Source organism: Leguminivora glycinivorella, chromosome 22 (genome assembly GCF_023078275.1).
Source record: "Leguminivora glycinivorella isolate SPB_JAAS2020 chromosome 22, LegGlyc_1.1, whole genome shotgun sequence".
Taxonomy (NCBI): Eukaryota; Metazoa; Arthropoda; class Insecta; order Lepidoptera; family Tortricidae; genus Leguminivora; species Leguminivora glycinivorella.
The window spans coordinates 7,058,266-7,082,362 of record NC_062992.1 but is presented as its reverse complement, the minus strand read 5'-3'; the positions used below and the strand labels follow the sequence as shown (position 1 = coordinate 7,082,362).

At 37.4% G+C, this 24,097-nt stretch overlaps 1 protein-coding gene and 1 non-coding gene across 2 annotated transcripts in view; both read right to left on the bottom strand.

Moving 5' to 3' along the window:
• LOC125237686 (transcription factor Sox-17-alpha) overlaps positions 1-24,097 on the bottom strand; it is a 179,407-nt gene that overhangs the window by 13,590 nt on the left and 141,720 nt on the right. The window lies entirely within an intron of this gene.
• On the bottom strand, positions 8,141-8,212 carry Trnam-cau. Its single transcript has one exon. It is a non-coding gene; the product is annotated as a tRNA-Met (tRNA).

The following is a 24,097-nucleotide window of genomic DNA, read 5'->3' as shown; positions in this document are numbered from 1 at the left end:
GTGCCTGACTACGATTATAGTAGGACTGTTGGAATTTAGAATATTGCTCATATAATATAGCATACTTCTCATCGGAAAAACTAACATTCAAATTTTCATAAGGATAATATATAGAATTCAAGAAAACTTTAACCTCTCTCAAGTTACAATGATCGAAATGTGTTATATCTTTGTCGGACGCATTTTTCCTACCAGTTTTCAAACCAACTATAACATACCGAGGTTTTTCGATTTGAGATGAAGTTTTAATAGCCCAAGAGTGCTTGGAAGTTTTTGGCAGCAGTGGATATTCGAAGAGGTCCCAGTTTCTGAACGCAATTTGTATTGCACGATCTTTTTCCACATATTTAAGAAGATTCAGTCTTTCCCGATCGGAAACCTTAATATGAGGCATACGCCATACCACTTTTGATAAAGTAACATTGTCTATATATTCATTTGGGTTCAATTTAACGCTATTCAAGTTAGTGTTAGAGCGTAAAAGTATAAGTTCATGTTTGCAATTAATAATAATTTTGTTGTAGTCTTCAGCAAAGCCCAAAATTTTGTTTAATGGTATAGAAGCAGAAAATAAACCTTGGGTAACTTTAGTACCTTTAATGTCCCACCCCCACGACTTTGCCATTCTCGCTTCATGTTCACTCATGGATAAAAGAGATTTCATTGTTGTTGTGATTCCTGCATTTTTTATTTTGTCTATTTCAATTCCATTCAGTTCGTATCGAATGTCTTGAAAGAAATGGAGGACAGGGTTATTGGTAAACAGGACGCTCGACACGGGTTGTTTTGTTTCTCTGTTCATCACTGTAATAGTACCTTCTATGTATAATGTGCTAGCTGAAGGCAACACGTACATATCTTGCTGATTGATGGGTATGCGAATTTCATCGTTCAAATTAAAACTTGTAACGTAAGGTTTGTACGAGTGGTATTCATAACTTTCGATTGAGTTATCATAGCTAAAGGAGTTTGCTAAGTCCAGAATGCTCATTTTAGTAAACCGATTGATCTGAGAAACAAAATATTTTCACTAGTGAGCCTGCTTTTCGGTCTTCTTTTCTTGATAGCACCAAGGGTACTGCCTGATTTATCACGGTTCACTGCTGTTTTATTGAAATCAATCATTTTTTTCTCAGGTGTAAATATATTTGAATCTCTTCTCCGCGTAAATTTATCAATTGGTTGTTGGTATCTAGTAGTCTTATTTTAAGAGAACTTAAAGTATTTTGAGTGACGGGAAAATAAATAACGTTTTTAGGCGTCTCTATTATTCTATACCCTGGAGGCACATTAGGTACAAATTCATGAACTATATGGCTCGGTTTTCCGTTGATAAATGATCCACTAATGATATCACATTCGATTCGAACTATAGTCGTCGATAGAATGGACACTGGAAATGGAGATTCCATTAATATATTCGCAGGAACAGTTTCATTACCGAAACCTAGTAGTTTACCTATGGAGTTATCGCCACCAAAATGTATGCTCTTAGAGCAAAAAATAGATGTTTTTAGAGTATTATTATTACACAAAAGTTTAAAAGAACAGCCTTGAACATGTGTTTTTAAATAATCGTTTAAATCCTGGAGTTCATAAGAGCCTTCTGGTATCTCCAATACTTCACCCTCACCGTAGTAAAATTTGCAATTTCGACTATCTATGTTAGGTATTGAATTAAACGTAGATAAATACAGTAGACCACATTCGTATTCACCGTCCAATTGAAGTTCAGGCGAATAATTTGTTGTAAGACTAGAGGAGGTTCCCGTTATGGATAAAGTGAAAGACATCGTGTAAATGACATTTTTTTTATTAGTGTTAACAATTTAAACGCCTCTGCCAAAATTGTTTTAAATATTTTAAGCATAAATGACCACAATTTACAGTATTAAATTGTTGGAACTGCCTATAATTATATGAAATATCAAATCTTTTCAAATATATTATCAACTCTAATGGCGGTTTAATATCGCCGAAGCTATTATAATATTCACAATATTTTTTATCCTTTGCATAGGCTACCCAGTGAGTTCCTTGGTTTTTTGATTCGTCTAAGTTAATTATCGCGCATTCTCTACGCTTAGGAAGTTTGGGTAAGCGGTCTCTCATAAATACTCCTCTAAAATAAGGTATACCCGTTGAATTGTTGATAATATCGACATTTGTGAGAGCTCGACTGGGTAACCTACCATTTAGTTTTTTGAGGTTTTTAAGCATAGTCCTTTGCCATTTCTGTACGGTTTTATATGTAATCCTTTGCCCAACGCTATGGATTCCATCATTTTGTTGTGACGTTCAGATTCCGCTAGTTTATTTCTTGCCGCTTTATAGTCTCCTACAGCTTTAGCTATTCCTGCCGCGCCGCCTGCCAGAGAACCCAGAGCCGATAATCCCGCGAATATAGGAATCAACGGTAATATGCCTCCAGTTTTTGGAATAGGTATTATACGAGGTATCCGCATACGACTTGTGTTAGGAAATATTTTCTTCGCAGCTGTATAAGCACTGCTTATGATATTTCCATTCTTTTTTTCTTTAATTCGCTACGTATTTTTGTAACTAAGTGCTTAAATGACTTAACACCTGCCCCTGTCTTAATTTTTGATTTCATAACTTTACTAACCAGCCATGACGCCAGTTTTTCTCCTTTCCCAGCGTTTTTTGCATTCATACGTCGCTTAGCCATTTTATAAAGTTCTAAATCAGCCTTATGTCGATCCTCTATACGTGAATATTTGTCGTAAGCAATATCGTGCTGCATACAAGCTGAATCTAACCCGTTGATACCTTTATCACCCCGTCTTAAGCGTTCTTGTAATTTAGTTCCAGGGCCGCAATAATTGTACCCAGGTATGTGTAGTTCAAATGGAAGATTATTAATGGCACTATTTAAAAGTCCTCTTCCTTTCATAGTCAGTTAACTAGTGATAAAGTAACATTCGCATCAGTATTATAAATAGATTTACCTCTATACAACAGCACTGCGCTCAATCCAACTATTTTCGCTTGTACTAAGACCCAACCACTTAACGTATAGCTTGTTGCCTTTTCTTTTCATTATTTTCTCTATAAGATAAACATTAGGATACTTTGTTTTTTGCAGCTCTTGTTCATAAAAGGTGCCTAATATTGAATTTTTTCGTTGATCCTCTAAGTAATATGTAACGGGTATAGTATTCTTAACTTGTTTTATTGTAAATAATTCTGTAGACCAATTAGGCGTATAACCTTTATGAAAAGCGCCTTTGTACTTGCTTATACGTACGCAATCCCCTACACTGAATTTGTTGGCCCTTGTTTGTAGGTATGAGCGAGGTTTGTTTAGTATAGATTTTATTTCAGACTCTTTATGGAAATCAACATCTATCGGTCTACACCTTATTGTGCGATGAAATGTATGATTATATGAATTCACAATATCATGTAAAGGTTTTCCAAACCATTTGTAATTGCCAACAAAACTAAAATATTTATACAGTTTGCCTTTTAAAGTTTTTATAACCCTTTCTACAATTGATGCTTTTTTAACTGAATAGGTTGAATAATGGTTTATCTGCAAGGATTCCAAATAATTTTTAAATTCAGTATTGTAAAATTCTTTCCCCAAATCTGTCTGTAGATGTTTAGGTTTGCGTTTTGCAGTGTCAATTAGTTGCCTAAAAGCGTCTTTGGTCTCAAATTTGGTCTTAGATTTCATCGGAATTCCCCATATGTATTTTGAAAATGTATCAATGACAACCAAAACGTACTTATAACCCTTATTAATATTATGAAATTTTTGTAAATCCAGTAAATCTGCTTGCCACAAATCATCTATGCCTTTTAGTACAACTGAACGCCGCGCAAAATTTTTGCGAGCAGACCTATGAATTTCATTTACTATTTGGTTCTTTTCCATTACTGAGTCTGCTCAAAATACCCTCAGTTTCCTTTTTTGTATAAAAGTTCAAGTTCAACTGGCGCTGCAAGCTATGAATTTGTGAATTTATAGTTTCAAGCAAAGAATCCAATTCACTTTTTTTGTAAGTGCCACTAAAGAGTTGATCAACATATTGTTTGTTTACACCATCAGTAGACAGCACAGGTGTATTAACACCTTTCAGTCGAGACGATTGTAAATCAAAATCGCCATTATCAGCGCGAATTAGTGCCCTTTCGCCAAATTCCGAAAATTCGAATACTCGTAAGCGTTTATGTACATGGTGTCCAAATTTATCAATGTTCATTTTGCTATGTATCATGCTTTATTAAAAGATTAAGATTGACTGCGGATCTAAAGTATCGTTAGGTCATTATATATCTTTCAATATATCTGATTCTTTCAATTCTTCAATTATAGATATTATTTCGTTATCTAACCCTGTATTACCAGCATCCCGGGATGCAATAAGTAGCTTTAATCTTTCAACTAACTCATTTGGATCATCCCAATAAACGTATGAAATATTATTGGTTACCTTTTTCATAGTTGGGAGCCCTTGTCCCTGGACATTACTCCCATTACTTTTTAAACGTTCTTTAGTATATTTAAACATAGGCCTTATGATTTGTAAATATTTTCTACCTTTGTTGCTTTTTATAGGTTTATTGGGATTAAAGTCACGCCTGTGTGCATTCGTTTCTAATAGCAGTAACTTATAATTAAGTTTATCTTCTTCAGTTATAACTTCAAGTTCAGGCACTTTTGTAAATAATAATTCCTTCAAACCCGGGGTTAAATTGTAAGTTTTTCCGCTAATTACTATACTGTTATTATCAAGCGCTACCACATGCGATCCGAGCATAATTTTACCACGTTCTTTGTGTACGCCAAAAGGGATATTCTCCAAATTATACGAAATGTTACCATCACTATTATCATCTCCGGGAGAATCTATCGAATCAGAAGTCTTAAAAGAGAACTCATCAGCTGATTCCTCGCTATTAATACTGTCATCTAAAGAGGCGTTGCTTCCATCATAAACGTCTCTACTTTTAGAGATCGTAGAATTCACACCAACGGTGTGAGTAGTACTTTCCTTATCACTGGCCTCAGGGCTGAATTTCAATCGCTTAATTGAGTTTTTCCAGTCTGTATCATCAGTCTTAAATTCGTCGCTAAGGTAATTATTTTCATTATTAAAGTTACTTTTTTTATTACTTTTAACCATCTCATTGAGAGGTTCTGTTATTGGTTTTAAAACTGACTCTAATGTCATTTCATTGGCCGTTTTGATGTTACGAATTAACTTAACTTTTCTCTTTACAGCCTCAGCTGACTGAAGCAGCTTCTCTTTTAAATTCTTCTCTTCGTTCATTACGATGCAACCTCGTTGGAATTATATGAAGAAATGGCGGTGTAATGTAATTGCGGCATTCTAAATACATTCATCTAAAATAATAAATGTATCAAAACCCGATCTATAGCATCCTGAATTCTTCGCACAATCCTTATTTATTACTAAGTAGTTGTGCGGTTGGTTCCATACAGTGGCACACATATCTCTAAACTGGTTCCATCGCATATCAGTTCCAACGTGTTCATCATAAATATGTCGTAAATTAATTTCGTCTTGTTTAAACAAAATAATCAGATTTGCATTATCTCTTATTAACTGTTTAGGTATTTTGCTGTAGGTTTGATTCAAGTAAAAACTATTAATGTTTTTGTGTCGTCCCATCGCAAAGTAATCCCTTATATTATTTTGATTTTCACATGCAACGTCATCAAATATGAATACAGAGTCATTAGCTGCATCCTGAGGACTCACGACTTCATCATTTTCGCGATATTTGAAATAATTTACTGAGGGAACCAATGACAACACTTTTTCTAGATAGTTGTATAAAGGTTGATAAAGAGTTTTTGAATACACATACACATTTTGAAAACGAATTCCTTGTTCATGTAAAAGAAGACCTATCATTAGATTGGTCTTTCCACAATTAGATGGTCCACAAATGACGCAACGGATTGAATTCGGTAAAAGTTTTCCATGATAAGAATTCTGTTTTGAACAGTTTGAAGCTAGTATGTCAAACCGAAGGGTTTGAGGTTGCTTAACAAACTTCATAGTAAATACTCGTTAGTTAGCAACGTCTTGTTATAATGAAATGTTAATCCATAATGATGACTTACATTGTCAACTCGATTAATATGCCTGCTTTGGCCGCGAAACGCTCGAACGGTATGAAGTGATTTTAAACACAACTATTATCGCGAAAGGATATCGATGTGGTTTAAACTTCCTAACGATGATGATACAATTCTTGCCCAGATATTTGAGGGTTAGGATGTATTTGGGAGTTTAGACCACTGGAATGAGTTTGAGCGAGAATCGCTCGAACGAAATGAAAGTGGTTTAAACTTCCCAAATATATACTACTACTGTATAACAGTTTGTTGGCGGTCAAATAGGTACTAAAACATACGTTAATTGTCAAATAATAGTAGCGATTTCATTTGGTTTGCATTTATGTTTTGATCGTGATCAACGGGCTTTCGATAAGTTTAGATTATCTGTGGACCTTTATGCATTTGTTACATTAGATTAGATACCTACTTATAGCTTTATCAAATCGGCCTTATTAAACGATTGGTCATAGAGTGGATGGGGAACACTTAATTTGCGTCACGAAAATCGACATTTCTTTATGTGTTCCCTATTGTTCAATAGGGTTCAGCGGGGCAAATCTCGACTGGGGGACAATTGTAACTGATCCATTTTGTCCATTACACTATGATGTTGAGTTCTACATGTATCCACTGAACGCGACTACCATATACATATAACCGGTGGACACTCTATTTAATAATGCAAACATTGTAAAACATGTAAAAAATGGACCAGTTACATTTGCCCCTCAGTCGAGATTTGTCCCGCTGTACCTTACATTTGAGTTGAACTAAAGATGTGTTGAAGTTTTAAAAAATAATTTTAATATTTTTCCTCGCTGAGCATGCAATGATTCTCAGTTTGATTCTTCACACATTCCCCGCAACTAATCATTGTTAGAAATACAGCAATCAGGCGATAGAGCGGCAAATACGAAAATTTCAATTTTCGATAAATTCCCTGATTTGGAGGGCGATTTTTTAATCTCGCATACGGGATTTTGTCACTAAAATACCGGTTGAAAACGGTGACTTGCTTATTATTTTTTCAGTGACAATTTTCTGAATTCGAACGCGTGAGCCTCAAAAATCGGCCCGTTGCTCTCCCATTTCTCGACTGTGTAGAAGATTTTGATTGATCCCTGTCATTTACCAAAGTTGCCCCGACTCCCGCGCCGTTGTATTGTTAATGGGCCCAATTTATTTGACGATAACAAACATTCTGACATTTTGGGTGGTTTCTACGAATGCCTGCTAGTGTTATAATAGATTTGTAAAGATATTTGCATTTGCTAGAAATATCTAATACTCAAATAAAGTTTTATGGATTAAAAAAAAACTTTTATGTACTAAATTGGTAGCAGTCTGAGTGAAAAGAGTAGAAATTAAAAATTGGCAACATCGTAGTGGCATCCCGTTTTCTCGACTTGAAAAGGATGACACTGCAACGTTGCAACTTTCTAATTTCTAAGTATTTTTAGTCATACTGTAGTAAAGTCACAACCCTTCATTTGTTGACACAATTTAAGGTCATGAACGACAGACGTGAGTTCTAACATTATCGATACCCGATAGTTCAAAAATCATTAAAAAAAACGGTCAAATATTTTATAACGTCGTCCTGATGTACAGTCACCGGCATAAATAAGTGATGATTTCTGTACCTTGTCACTTTAACGTCGTGTTTGAAACGTCATACGAAATTGTCAAATGACTAAAAGCGACAAGGTACAGAAATCATCACTTATTTATGCCGGTGACTGTACCTACACTCCAAATGATGATGAGTAAAACGAAAGTATAGTAGTAGTTGTTGACGCATTTCTGTCTCACCCCATGGTTGACTGTTAGGGAATGCCTAAAGGCATTAAGTTCGTCAATTGTACAACTAGGGAACAAATCAAATTATTTTATTGAATATTTTTTGATTTGTTCTTTTTTTAAGTAGTCACACTACTATATATATATATATATATATATATATATATATTATAAATTGAAATAGATATCATACACGAAAGAAAAAACGGCAAGGCCCACTGGTGGCCGAGCCGGGAATCGAACCCGGGCCTTCAGCTTATGCGGCTAACGTCTTTACCACTAGACCACACGCCCGCCAATTTTACGTCAATTGTACTTTTACGTGTTGTTCGTCAATTGTACTTTTTTTGTGTGCAATAAAATTTAAATAAATAAATATAAAAACTTAGTCAATTTGTCTCTGCGTCAATCTTTGTACGGCCAAAAAAGGGAATCTTTACCAGAACTCGAATACTAGGACTTATCATCATTCTATGTACCTAGATATTAGATAAACTCGTAAAACAATCGTCAATACCTTTACCAATCTATATAGATTCATTCAGAGACTATCCACGAGTACTCGGTCGTTAGCATAGTATCCAGGAGCCTCCAAAACGGAGTCTAATGATAACATTAATGACCCAATCGATCATAATAAAATGATCCGTTCCGCTGAGGCCCGCCGGATTCGTTTAGAAAAAGTTACTTTTCCCCTTACTAGCTCGGAAACACGTGTTTTGTCCTTTAATACCAGTGGGTAAAAACGCATTTTATCCACTAATGGATAAAGTAATTTGACCTTGAATATAGTCATTTTTTCTGCTTTAAAATTGATAAAAGTGAGTGAATCTAGTGATGACGATGATTTAGCACCTGTGGAACTACTGGAAGCAGTGATAAACGCGTTTTTTGCTTTGTACTTTCCTCGCTATAGTGAGGGGAAAAGTTATGTGTTACATTCGGGTGCAAATGTATTCTACTTCTCGTGTGTTAAAATACAACTTTGCACCCTTGTATAACAAATACTCAACTTTTTTTGTCATGTTATCAATTAATGGGGTTAAAAGTGCCGATTTCTCACTTCCTGAGATTGATACCGAAATTGCTACTTTTAAGAGGATACGGTAGCGAAAATGCTAAAATTGAAAGGAGCCCCCCTTTCAACTTGGGAATTTTAGTTAAATATACAAGTGTTATTAACTAGATTTATCGAAAAAAAATTGTCCATTAAGAACAACCCAGTCAAAAGATATTTCAAAAAAATCTTTAAAATCGAGGTTCCACTCTTGACTCTTTCCTCCTTGAAAATTTAATCAATCGGAACGAAATTTGAGAATCTGAATAACAGTAAAATAGTCTATGTCGGACCGTTTAGCCTTTTTGGTTAATAGTTACCAATCTTGAGTATCACACCTTTTTTTGCGCCACAATGAAAAGGGCCGTTTTTGGAATTTTTTGATTGGTTCTACAGTCTTTAAAAAGAAGAATATCAAAAAAATCAAAACGGTCCGACACAGCTAAAAATAATAACAATCTGTGTTGAAAAAATCATTGCTCTATCTTCAAAAACCAGGGAGGAAATAGTCGAGAGCGTTTGTATGGAGAATTGACCCCTACCGTATCGTCTTAAAGTTTCAATTTAAATAGTTCTTCTTAAATTAAGTATGTACCTAATTCAAAAATGTTACGATTGTTGTTTGATTTCACTGTGTGTCATATGAGTCCACTGAACATATAGGTACAGAGAGCATCAATGGCCGATAAAACAACGCACCAAAAGTACCTATCTGACATCTTGAATAATTTCCTAAATATAAATACATGTTTACAGTTCGCGGTCAGAAGTATCATATAGAAGTATTAGTCTAATATTCTTTAATTATAATTTTGCCCGCGGCTTCCCTCGCTATAAAGTAGCTTCGACATAAAGTATTTAGCCTATGTCACTCTCCATCCCTTCAACTATCTCCACTTAAAGAATCACGTCAATTTGTCGCTCTGTTTTGCCGTGAAAGACGGACAAACTAATAGACACACACACTTTCCAATTTATAATATTAGTATGGATTAAATACGAGTGCAAAGTGGAACCCGATATTATGACACGCGGTGGTCCCGGCTCTCGTTCATCATATCATTAATTAGATCGCAATCTTTATCATTAATTAAATAATGATTAATGATGACGTCGCATTAACAGGCTTTTGATGTACAAATAGTGGTTTAAGGTTTTTTTTTATTGTTTTAATATAGTTTAGCCCTTTACATTTTAAATAGTAGATTACGTACCCAGTAAATGTCTCAGATTTCATGCATAGAGGTATTTGTTGACTGAGGCGGAAAAGAGGTCAATAAGCATGTGATCTGAGGCTTTCTCATTTACTAGCCAGGGAGCGTTATTCCACCGTCCCCATTCTACCATCGGACTCTTAGACGCACGGCCGGTCTCCATCCTTACTTGGTGGATATTCCACGAATCCGCACGAAGCGCTTTGCTTCTTCTTATGCGCACTGCCAAGGAGTGGAATTCCTTGCCGGCGGCTATATTTCCGAGCATATAACCCGGCAACCTTCAAATCAAGAGTGAACAGGCATCTTCTGGGCGAGCTCACTCCATCGTAGGCCACGTCTTTGCCTTTGGCTAGTCTGTGGCCAAGAGTAAGCCCATTTATAATTTAAAAAAAAAAGAAGTTGAGTTAAACATGAGTTTCTTTATTATATGCTGGAGTTATAAAAATTGAATCTCCAAACGCTTTCAATCTATTTTCAGAAACTAGCAGTTAGTCGGACATTCTATAGACTCTTGAGAAACCGTAGGCCGTAAAGACCTTAAACAATAATTATGGAATACCTATATCCAATAATATCTATTATAAGTCCCTCGCGACCGCGAGGTGGCGTCGGCGTAGTTTTTCGCCGCAACGGATGCTCTGCGCACGCGCTGCATTCTAAATTCGAATATCTCCCGTCCCTCTCTAACGAGACCGCGCCGTATAAGACCGTCTCTTTCTAACCATTTTTTTATTGCATTTCGATTCCGTGTGCGTCATTTTTGTCGTTTTTTTGTGCGGTGTAGCGGTTTGTTGTGCTTTTATTGATTTTAAAGTAAATCTCTAGCTGTTGAACGGGTTTTCGATATATAAGAATATTTGATACTACTTACTGATATTAGGTACCTATACTTATTAACAGTTTTTTTATCAGCCCTTTATAGTGTCCCACTGATGGGCAAAGGCCTCTTCCCCTGATTTCCACAACTCCCTCTGACCCTTTAGCACAACTAGCCTTGTCGCGTGCGAGCCCATACATCAAGCGCGACTTCAAGTATGGAGTCGCGCGCGACAAGGCAAGTTGTGCTGGAGGGGCTGGTGTGCTTTTTCCGGCCAGACTCATAAAAGTGTCCAAGTCGTCCCGCCATCTTCGCCTAGGCCGCGCCTGCCACGTCCCCTCTTCTTTGTCGGCATCCACTTGCAGTAAATATGGTGCTTTTTTTCTGCACTAGCGCGGAAATTAGTACTTTACCACACTTTACTGTTCAAGATCGAAACTTCAAAGGGTCACTCTCTTCAGTCGTGTTTTAATATACCTATCGCCACTTCGTTTAGATTTCAGTTTTTTTCCTCTTACGCACGGAAAGTGCTTGCTCTTTTCCACACATTTTCATAAAAGTTAACTGTATGTACCTAAGTACTGTAAAAATATGATTACCTGTGAATGAAAGAATGCTTTGAAAAAATAGGCACATACCATTTCTTTTACATCCACTCCACCATATGCTCAAAATTGTTTACAACGCAAAAACATTTACAAACCGCCCTTCTACATTTTCTAGTACTTTCAGTTCCTATAAACAGAAGCAAACTATCTTTTACCGACTGTAAAACACCCATTTCACTCATTTAACATACCAACGAAAAGGACAGCTTTTATGTCACAGATAAAATTTGCTAGAAACATTCAACTTACAATCTGGAATTACATGTAGGGTCGTAACAATTTCTTCATAGGGAAATAGGCTTTACAATGTAGGGGTTAAGCAAGTTTTTCGTTTGAATGAAGTGTCAGTGTTTAACGTTTGTACTTTGTCTATGGTATTTTTTGTTTCTCGGAACTGCGGACTGCCGAAATGCATAAAGTTTTATTCGGTCTTATGTGCGCTGGCGGAAACGAAACTTTTATATGTTTCACGTGTGGGTTAAACTTGAAGCTTTTTGAGGCTAGCCGGCGTATCATGCTGCTAATTTTATCACTTATCCACGTGGATAAAGCATCCGTCACGCTTTAGCAAGTATGTCAGTGTGAGAGTGACAGATGTCTTATCCACGTGGATAAGTGATAAAATTGGCAGCATGATACGCCGGCTGTGTGATTACCCCTGATAGGACATTCTTACACAGATCGACTGTCCCACGGTAAGCTCAAGAAGGCTTGTGTTGTGGGTACTCAGACAACGATATATTTTATATGCAAATACATAGAAAACATCCATGACTCAGCAACAAATATATGTGCTCATCACACAAATAAATACCCTTACCGGGATTCGAACCCGGGACCGCGGCTTAGCAGGCAGGGTCACTACCCGCTAGGCCAGACCGGTCGTCAAACCCTTAAATGAATGATGATACTGCCCTAGCTGAGCCTTGAACTCAATACCTCTGGTTTGATACTCCCCAGCGCTGTGCCAACTGAGCTACCAGGAGTTCAACAAAGCCAGCGAAATTTTCCACCATATAAATAAGTAGACCTATACCTACTGGACCTGAAATAGCGATTTTTGGTCAACTTCATTAAGGATCATACATACATACATACAATCACGCCTGTATCCCATAAAGGGGTAGGCAGAACACATGAAACTACTAAAGCTTCAGTGCCACTCTTGGCAAATAAGGGGTTGAAAGAAAACGAAACTGTGACATTGCAGTGACAGGTTGCCAGCCTCTCGCCTACGCCACAATTTAACCCATATCCCATAGTCGCCTTCTACGACACCCACGGGAAGAAAGGGGGTGGTGAAATTCTTAACCCGTCACCACACAGGCAGACAGGTTAAGGATCAATAGACCAATTAATTCCGTAGCCACTTATTTGCTTTTGGTTAGCTGTAGCTACCAAAAAAATGAGCTACGAGCGGCTGGTTTGAGCTGCAGCGAGGCCACAAGGGTCGCTGAAGATAGGAAGTCCTGGCGCGAGCTTGTGACGGCCCTTTGCACCGTAGGGGTGCCTTAGGACTACAACAACAACAAAAACAACAACCATCAGCTGTTACTTTTACCTTGTTTAAAAATAGAGTTACCAGAAAATTATCAAGCACGGATGTATATAACGGAGGGAAGAGGATGTAGGTATATGAGCTTACAAAGGAGCTACAGACAATCTATAACACACACACACGCACACACAACAACTAGCACGTTAGTTTTTCTTGTAGAGGTATAAACTGTTCGCAAAAGCGTTGCACATTTTATATTAAGGTACTGGCAGAATACCAGTGATGTGCTTTGCCGCATCACATCGCCGAGTCAGCGCCTTTTCTCTGCCACGATGCATGTTATAGGTATTAGTTAAAGTATTTTTTTTATAATAACGCTGTTTGATGACCGGTCTGGCGCAGTCGGTAGTGACCCTGCCTGCTACGCCGCGGTCCCGGGTTCGAATCCCAGTAAGGGCATTTATTTTTGTGATGAGCACTGATATTTGTTCCTGAGTCATGGATGTTTTCTATGTATATAAGTATTTATATATTATATATATCGTTGCCTGAGTACCCACAACACAAGCCTTCTTGAGCTTACCGTGGGCCTCAGTCAATCTGTGTAAGAATGTCCTATAATATTTATTTATTTATTTAACTAAGTTTGCATGTAACTCTTTTACTGTTTGTTGTTTTAAATTTTTTTGATGTTAAATTGTCAATGCCATATGTATGTTGTGGGTATGAATGAATAAAGAATGTATCTATCTATCTATGACACTTTTTGAAAAAGCATGCTACTATCACTAACGCCGTGTCTTGCGTGGGCGACGGTCGCACGACGGTCGCGCGACCGTCGCCATCGCGTCTCATACTTCCATATCGATAAGGTTTGATTTCATATGCGTCGCATCGCCGTCGCGCGACCATCGCGCGACCGTCGCCCACGCAAGCCACGGGGTAAAAGTTACTACTTGACTGTCCGCCTATGGCAACCCGCTCTCCGCTCCCGCGTCCGGCGCTCCCTTGTCCCCCACGCTATCGCCAGCAATAACCCGCCGCCATAACCGCGGCCGCGGGCATCGCATTGTGCTTTCCTTGCCGTCCCGCCCTTGACGTTTCCACCGACTTTATAATCTATTTAACGCACGCACTACGCTTTAAACGCTTTAAGGCGCAGTAAGGACTAGTGTAGGAAATATATAAAAAAAAATACAAAATTTCCAAAACTTGTCGGCCTTAGACATTTCCGCCCTTGACATGTCCCCTGTGGCTTTATAATTTACTAGCTTTTGCCCGCGGCTTCGCTCGCGTTAGACCTATGTCACTCTCCATCCCTTCATCTATCTCCACTTAAAAAATCACGTCAATTCGTTGCTCCGTTTTGCCGTGAAAGACGGACAAACAGACAGACACACACTTTCCCATTTATAATTTAGGTATGGAAGTATAGAAATAGCGTTTGCCCGCGGCTCCATACAAAGTTCCACCCCCTATTTTTCGGAAGTGGGGGGTCAGAAAGAGACAAAAAGTAGCCTACGTCACTCTCCATATCTTCAATTATCTCCACTTAAAAAATCACTTCAATTCGTCGCTCCGTTTTGTCGTGAAAGACGGACAAACAGACAGACACACACAATGTCCCATTTATAATATTAGTATGGACTAGCCTACGAGCGCAGCTTCGCTCGCGTTAAATTCGAGAATTACGGAATGATCCATACAAACATCCACTGGGTTAGAAAGAGACAAAAATAGCCTATGTCACTCTCCATCCCTTCGACTATCTCCACTTAAAAAATCACTTCAATTCGTCGCTCCGTTTTGCCGTGAAAGACGGACAAACGCTTTTTTTAAGATGCTTAGGTAATTCAAAAGAGCCTTAAGCGTTTTTATATGAAACACGTCTTAATAAACTAATTAGCAAAATCATGAGGATTTTCTCGAGAGACAATCGCTATCGTTCCGTGGCAAATGATTCGCAACTCTGCGCACGCATTTCTTGGTCTTGCTTACGTTCAAAGAGAAAGAATAACAATATATCACTACCCCTTAACCTAACTTAACTACAAAACGCCTTTACGAAGTCAAAAACGTCTTAAATGCCGAGAATAAAGTACCTCCCTGAAAAACACCCACAATTTGAGCAAGAGATTGAACGAAAACGCCTTGTTATAGCAAATTTAGTCTTATGAATATTCAACAAGACTGATTTTTCAACTAATTTTTCTGATAATAGTTTCAGCTACGACGTAAATGCCTATAATCTCTTGCTGCCATAAGATGTTCTGTACTTTGAGAAGGTTCTAATCTAAGTAGAATTTTCCAGTGTATAGAACCTTTTCGAATGCAGAATCTGTGGCAAAAAGCCTACCTACCGCGTTCTATGCCGCTTTATGGGTTTCGATGGAATGTCCACAGATTCCTAGGGTAGCCATTTAAAGGTAAAACTGTGGACAGAATTGTAAAGCTGTTCTGCAAAGACTAAAGTAAACTGTTTACTTCTTTAAGGAGTGTCTTAAATTACTAATGTATTTTATGGTGTGAAATAAATGCTGTTGTCTATATATGAAAACTAGAGTTACGTAGGATGCCCTGAAAATTTCGGGAATTGAATACTTAGGAACGTATATATATCGTCACTACTTTGAAAAAATCTCGTATCTCACGCTGTTCCTCAAAGTTAAAACGCATAAGTCTATATGCATTCCATACATACTTACTACAATTTTCTTTTGATTGACAGACGAAGATACAAGTTTTTTTAAAAGTAGTGACGATATTTGACATGTGTTATACCTCTTTGTTACAAGCATAGTCTCATTATCCGAAAACACTGTCCACTTAGAAAAAAAAACAATGTTCGATTTTCAATTGTTTTTAAAAGTCGTTAAGGTGAAATATATAATATAGTATAATATAATATACGCTTCATAGCGAACGAAATGTAACGGTTACTGTCGCGCTAATATGAAAGAGAGAAACAAAGCGTTTCGCTGTCGTAGACGCGAGCGATTGCCATCTTGGCTAGGCACTATGGTCCAGACACTATGTACATAATTATGTAGGTGGTTGTTATTCTTTATTTTGTAGGTACTAGCTTTTGCCCGCGGCTTCGCTCGCGTTAGAAAGAGACAAAAAATAGCCTATGTCACTCTCCATCCCTTCAATTATCTCCACTTAAAAAATCACGACAATTCGTCGCTCCGTTTTGCCGTGAAAGACGGACAAACAAACAGACACACACACTTTCTCATTTATAATATTAGTTTGGATATCCCGTCTAAGTGAATTGGTATTGGTTAAACTAGTTCCTTATTTGCGCGTACTCGCGTAGTATATTTCAAGTTGCAGCGATCCATAAGCTACGCTGGCTGCTTATTATGTCTGATCTAGCACCTATTTTTTTCACTAAAAAGACTAGAATATTGACTATTTTTAACCCCCGACGCAAAAACGACGGGGTGTTATAAGACGTGTCTGTATGTGTCTGTCTGTCTGTCTGTCTGTTTGTCTGTCTGTCTGTCTGTCTGTGTGTGTGTCTGTCTGTGGCATCGTAGCTCCCGAACGGATGAACCGATTTAGATTTAGTTTTTTTTTGTCCGTAAGCTGAGTCGGGAGTGTTCTTAGCCAAGTTTCATGAAAATCGGGGTTTTTTTTTTATTTTAATTTTGTGGTTAGGTTATTACAAGGTGAAGTTACACATGGAAGAAATTAACACAAAATAAAAATACCATTAAACATTGCCTTTCTTAAATTCACTCAAAAATCGAAACAAATCAAAATTCACTCCACGTCACCGTTGCCACGCGCTTTGTTCATTCAAAAATCCGTTCCAAAAGTAAAAAACATCATTATTCTATACGGTACTGAGTACGATGTTTATTTCTCCTAATTTGACTGAATTTCTCGGTTGACGTGGAAAGAGCAGTCTATTCTCCATACAGATGAAGACCCTGTTTTACTCTTAGGATATTGACACTATGGAAAGTATTTTTTATCTATATCACAAGTTCTGTATAATGATAATTATGTTTAGGTGCGATAAGCAAATGGTCTTTGTTAAGATACATATGTATCTGCAAGTGCATCGGAATTTTTACTTTACGATATCGACAACCGATATATTAATTGGGCCATTTTTTTAAATTTGGCCACACCACTTTTTTGTAACATATATTTTTTACGCAATTCATATTCAGAATCGCGATGTCTTTCGAACCTGGGGGCCGATTTTTGAGTCTCACTGTCACTAAAATACAATTTTCTGAATTCGAACGCCGTGAGACTCAAAAATCGGCCCCCAGACAGGGGAAAAAAATGTCCCAAGACTACCATACATTTTTCCAACCTTCCATTCCGTTAGCGCCATACAAAGTGTATGAATAAATGGTAACACTTTTTTCCTCTTTTTAGGATTGAAAGAGCTCGCGATTTTGAGTGGAAACATAAAAATTTCCCAAATCCAAAAAAAGTGGGAGGACAACTTTGAAAAAATGGCCCAATTTCGAGTATCGAACGTTTTAAAAGTGAAACGACAGTCCAAAGCGCTGTAGTTAAAAGACAAAAAATATTATCAAAACGTATTCAATAACGTCCATATTCTGGGAGGAAAATGAGGTCTGCCTTTGTATGAAAAGGCGATTCCGAGTCTTAAAGTCGTGACCATCGAATAACTATTTGTCTCTTTCCCACTTCCGTTAAACCTATAAATCTATCTCTTTCTTTAAGTTTAAAATGCCCTGCGCGTGCGATGCGGCCGCGCGCGTGCCATAACGTCGATTCTTTTTTTTTATAAGAAGAAAAAACGTAAAACGGTTGTTAAGCGTTAGTTAAGGATTAGTTTTTGTTAAAGTGTGAATGGGTAAAGGGTCCTTAAAGGTAATTATACAGGGTGTTTAGTTAATCACTTTTAATTTACGGGGTGAACAACACCAAAGAGGATCGAGTATTATAGAGAGTTACTGTCAAAGTAAAATGTGTAATCATAGTGCATAGACTGCCATCTCTCGACACAAGCTTGAAACTTTTGAACCTCAGTTTTGACAATTTGGCCCATATTGTTAGCTTGATATTTGTTAAAATGTCAAATATTAATATAAGCCCTCTAGCCGAGCGTTCCCCAAAGGTGTAACGCCATCCAGGCCACCGTACCTTTTTCTCTAGGGCTTTGATTTGAGGTACGTTTTTTTCTTAGACTTTATCCGTCTATACGGAGTTAGGTACATATGTCTTTGACAACACTAACAAACACTTTTGTTGAAAAATGTTAGTTAGGATTGTTATTAAATTTAAATTAAAGTACTAAAATGCTTGTGATTCTGCGTACTCTCAAAAGTTCCGAAACCAAAATAGATTGGCGGAACTTAGAAACGAACAGGGACCTAATCTATTGTTTCCTCTTAAGATGCAACAGGAGCTAAAATTTTAAATTTCAAAATCATTACTTTTAATTTGAAAATTATAGTTAAATATGCTCGTTGCGCTGACGAAACAAAGAAAAATGCTATACAGGGTGTAACAAAAATGGTGGTGATCCGTTTAAGGTCGTATTTAGTATCGTATTTTCATCAGGAAAAAGTAGGATAAAAAATTTTTTTCGCAAAAATTTTTTTTATCTTTGTATGGAGATTCGACCGATTCGCGCGGCCCGGCCCATACAAAATTGAAAATTTTTTTAGCAAAAAAAAAAATTCTTTTACTTTTTCCTGATAAGAATACGATACTGAGTACGCTCTTAAACGGATCACCACCATTTTTGTTACACTCTGTAAAGGACAATGTGGTTTTGCTGTCGGATGTTTCCTCCTCTAAAATGTTTAACCAATCATGACAAAATGTGACATTATCTGGATGAAGGGACCTCATTGTCGATGGCGCTTACGTCCCGCGAAGTCGTATTTGTACACGAACATCGCTTATAACGCCGTAAGCGCCATCGGCAATAAGGTCCCTTTACCCAGATAATGTCACAAATATTGAATTCTGACACTTTAAGTTCTCGCGCTTTGTACACATATTTAAAGTCACATACAGGTCGAACGCGATTAATTAACATTATTTTACCTTTTTTCCCAACGTTTCGGCGACCACGGCCAGTGCAACCTGGCCGAAACGTTGGGAAAAAAGGTAAAATAATGTTAATAATTAATCGCTTTCGACCTGTATGTGACTTTAAATATTGAAATATGTGTCGAATTGTTCTACTTTTTTTGGTTTATTGATTTGAATATCAGAATATCACGCCATTTGCGAAATTCTGTGTTGGCCGTCATTGGCCTTGTTTGTGGTTTAAAGGAATATGAAAATAAAAATATCAAAAAGGTAAAATAGTCCTATACAAGTATACATATATTAAACATATTAATAATTAGTATGTGTTCATTAAAGATTTTTCCTCTATCTTCAGAAATGACAGAGGAAACAGTCAAGTACGTTTGTATATAGAGGAACGACCACTCCTAATCATTGCTGTAACTTAAAATAATCTAACCACAAAATTAAAATTTTGAAAAACCTCCGACATAGTGGACCGATTTTGATGAAACATGGCTAAGAATACTCCCGACTAATTCAGCTTTCAAACAAAAAAAAATCTAAGTCAGTTCATCCGTTCGGGAGTTACGATGCCACAGACAGACACACACACACACAAACAGACACGTCAAACTTATGACACCCCGTCGTTTTTGCGTCGGGTATTAAAAACACGGAGAAAACAGTCGATACGTTTTGTATCCAAAAGCACAGAGGAAACTGTCGAGTTTGTGGGCCATTTTTTTCGAAGTTGTCCACCCCACTTTTTCTGTAACATAGGCATTCTTTACGCAATTCATACTCAGAATCGCAAGCTCTTTCAATCCTGATAGGAGAAAAAAAATGTCCCAAGATTTCCATACATTTTTCAAACCTTCCATTCCGTTACCGCCATACAAAATGTATGAAAAAATGGTAACGGAATGGAAAAAAGACCTTGGGCATTTTTTTTCTCCTATTAAAATTGAAAGAGATCGCGATACTGAGCGGAAACCACATAAAAATTTCCAAATCCAAAAAAAAGTGGGGTGGACAACTTTGAATTGTATGGAAAGATGGCTAGTCTGTTAGTCCTGTTGTCCCTTAAGCCGTTCTGCTACCTACGCTGCGATCACGTCGCGCGCACGCGCCGCGGCGTCGTGACGCGCACCGGTTTATAGGTTACATTACATTCACTACTGAATTAGATGCTCACGAGATCTTGGTAGTACGTGTGGTAGTAGACAATAGAATGGTAAGACATGTATGTCTGTTTGTAACTTTAGCGACGTCGAATAATATATACAACGTGTCAATGAGGAGGCACATTCAAAGGTTATGACAGATGGCGCCACCCTATTAGTCCATACGTGAGAGCGAGAAGATATGTTTTTTCTCTCTCTCACATATGAATGACAGTGACATGCATAGACACTTGCACAGGCGCCGCCTAGTGGGATAAAATGTCAATGTGCCTCCACATTTATGGAGTTGGAGCAAGGACTATATAATACGGGACAGATAAAGCCCATACAAAAAAGCGTACCCCTGAAATGTATGGGCCTTTTAGGTTTAACACTAGATGGCGCTGTTCGCAGCCTGAAAGTGGCCAAAATCACGTTCTGTCAAAATATTTGTGCGTGTTTTTATTTTTTTAATAACAAATGATATGCTTATTTATTTTATATCATAATATCACGTAAATTTTAAAATTGCGGAATGCTCCATACATACTTCAGCCCCCCATTTTAGGGAAGTGGGGGGATAGAAAGAGACAAAAAGTAGCCTATGTCACCCTCCGTCCCTTCAACTACCTCCACTTAAAAAATCACGTCAATTCGTCGCTCTGTTTTGCCGTGAAAGACGGACACACCAACAGACACACACACTTTCCCATTTATAGTATTAGTATGGATAGGTCACTAAACAGATGGGCCATTTTTTTTCAACCCCACTTTTTTGTAACATAGGCATTTTTTACGCGATTCATACTCAGAATCGCGAGCTCTTTCGATCCTGATAGGAGAAAAAAAATGTCCCAAGATTTCCATACATTTTTCAAACCTTCCATTCCGTTACCGCCATACAAAATATATGAAAAATGGTAACGGAATGGGAAAAAAACCTTGGGATACTTTTTTTCTCCTATAAAGATTGAAAGAGCTCGCGATTCTGAGCGGAAACCACACAAAAATTTCCAAATAAAAAAAAAGTGGGGTGGACAGCTTTGAAAAAAATGGCCCCGGAGGGCGATTTTTGAATCTCGCATACGGGATTTTGTCACTAAAATACCGGTTGAAAACGGTGACTTGCTTATTATTTTCAGTGACAATTTTCTGAATTCGAACGCGTGAGTCTCAAAAATCGGCCCGCTGATCTTTATGCAATTTTAAAGTAAGATTATAATATCAACAAGCATATTGTGAGCAACTGTTGTGCCGTGCGTTGATGTCTTTCATATGAAGCGTCTCATTTTTGTGGCTGATCATTTGCCACGGGCCCACTTTGACAACTAATCCCAAGATTTGGCGTAGGCACTAGTTTTACGAGAGCGACTGCCAATGCCATCTGACCTTCCAACCCGAAGGGTAACTAGGCCTTATTGGAATTAGTCCAGTTTCCTCACGATGTTATCTTTCACCGAAAAGCGACTGGCAAACATCAAATGACATTTCGCACATAAGTTCCGAAAAAGTCTATGGTATGAGCCGGGGTTCGAACCCGCGAAAGTCGCGCGCTCTTACCGCTATTCAGATTATAATTTTTGTATATGATTTAGGGGTTTATTATTTAGATATTATCAAATCATTGGGGGGCTCTCTTTAACTCCGAAATTTCGTATTTTGCTTTTTGATGATTAACTTTCGAAGGAGGGTAAACTTGTATTAAAACTGTGTTGAAAACTGTCAAATGATTTTTTTAAACTACGTCGGTCGCAAACAAGTATACGGCTCGGTTGCCGTAGCCTATGGATGGACTCCTCAAAGCCAGATGTGTTACCTGCGTATTACCGTCTACTTATTTAGAAACCTGTATACATCATTTTGAACACCTGTAGACCCGAAATTCTATTCTAGAATACCAGAATGTTTTTTATAAATTACCGTTTATACCAAGTATTCCTTATTTTCGTATGAAATTAGCATAAGTAATAGACAAAAGCGGTAGTTTTGAAGCGGCATTACGATTCCACGGCCGTAGCGCGTAACGGTCACGAGCGTCGAATGTTGACTGGAATATATTGATTTGACAGGTTTAGTGTCTTTGGCCATAAGCTTTGTAGGTTCCGATGAAAATTAGAACTTGACGATCGCGTCTAGAAATACAACACGAAAAGTAATAAATAATATATTCATAAGCATAGAGGTATAACTAACGGAAGAGTTGTTACTCCATACACCAGTAAATGCAAGTTATTTGCAGTGACATCTAGAGTCAATCACGCGTCAAATAGCGTAAATAATCAGTACCACTACTCGACACTAAGTGCCAACAGTGTTGCGTCTGCCAAAAATTTAATATTAAAACAGTTTACAACTTATATTACAAGCAGAAAGAATTGAACTGTTGCTGAGGCATTGGGTGCACCTGCAGCTACATACCCCAATGTGTGTAAATTTATATTAATTTTAATTTTATGTTTTTTTACTAACCCTAAATCTAAGTGTTAATGTATTACTAACAAAATATGGACTTTTGTTCGAAATAAATGCTTTTTGATTTGATTTTATTTTGATTTGATTTTTGAAAACAGAGTACTGATTAATAGTATTGCAATATTAGCTAAAAATTGTTGAGCATTAGATGTTTTGTTCGGAATTTATTGACAAGTAGCAGTACTGATAATTTACGCTAGTTGACGCGTGATTGACGCGTGGATGACGCTAGATGTCACTACAAATAACTTGCATTTACTGCTGTATGGAGTTACAACTCTTTCGTTACTTATTCCTCTATGCTCGGAACCATAAAAATGCAACAAAAACTAACCATTACTTCATCTTCAAGGAACAATATAGTATGTATTGCCCGTATCTCCCTATTAGTCCATAGACAATACCATAAATCGATAATCTGCTCGTGACCATAGACTCGGATTAAGACGTCGGCGCTCCTGCTTTATGGATATACAAACTTTTGTGGAAATTATATATATATAGCTAAAACTCTATGATGCGTTCACTATGTCACGGGTCCGCGTCGTACAGCTGCGTTCGTGACCAACAAAATGGTCCCGACGGAAGACCAGCGCTGACCCTTGGGTTAGCATTTTATGCTGAGTCGGGACCATTTCGTGGTAACTTATATGTTTAATTTCTTTTATTTGCTGTTTCTGTTTTCTTACTTGTGTATTTTGTAGTTATCACGAATAAATAATTGATTGATTGATTGATTGATTGATTTCTTCCTCCTCTTACTAGTAGCAACTAGGGCAAGTTACCTATGTATATCAAATTCGAGTAATTTAAGGACGATGAATTCATGTTAAGACGCTACAGGAGCGAAAATTCTAAAATGGAAAGGAGCCCCCCCTTTCAATTTAGGAATTGTGTTATTATGTTCATTCAGAACAACTCAGTTAATAAATATTGCGAAAAAATCTTTGATATCGAGGTTCCGATCTCGACTGTTTCCTCCTTCAAAACTCAATCAATCGTAACGAAATTTTAGAATCTGAATAACAATGACATAATCTGTGTCGGACCGTTTAATTTTTTAGGCTAATTGTTACCAATTTTGAATACCACACCTTTTTTTGCGCCATAACTAACTAATAAGGGCGTTTTTGGAAATAATTGATGGGCTCTAGCGTCTTTAAAAATAAGATTATCAAAAAAATCAAAACGGTCCGACACGAATAAAAATAATAATAATCTGCTTTGAAAAAAAAAAAATATTGCTCTATCTTCAAAAACCAGGGAGAAAATAGTCGAGAGCGTTTGTATGGAGAATTTACCCCTCCTGTATCGTCTTAAAAACATCGT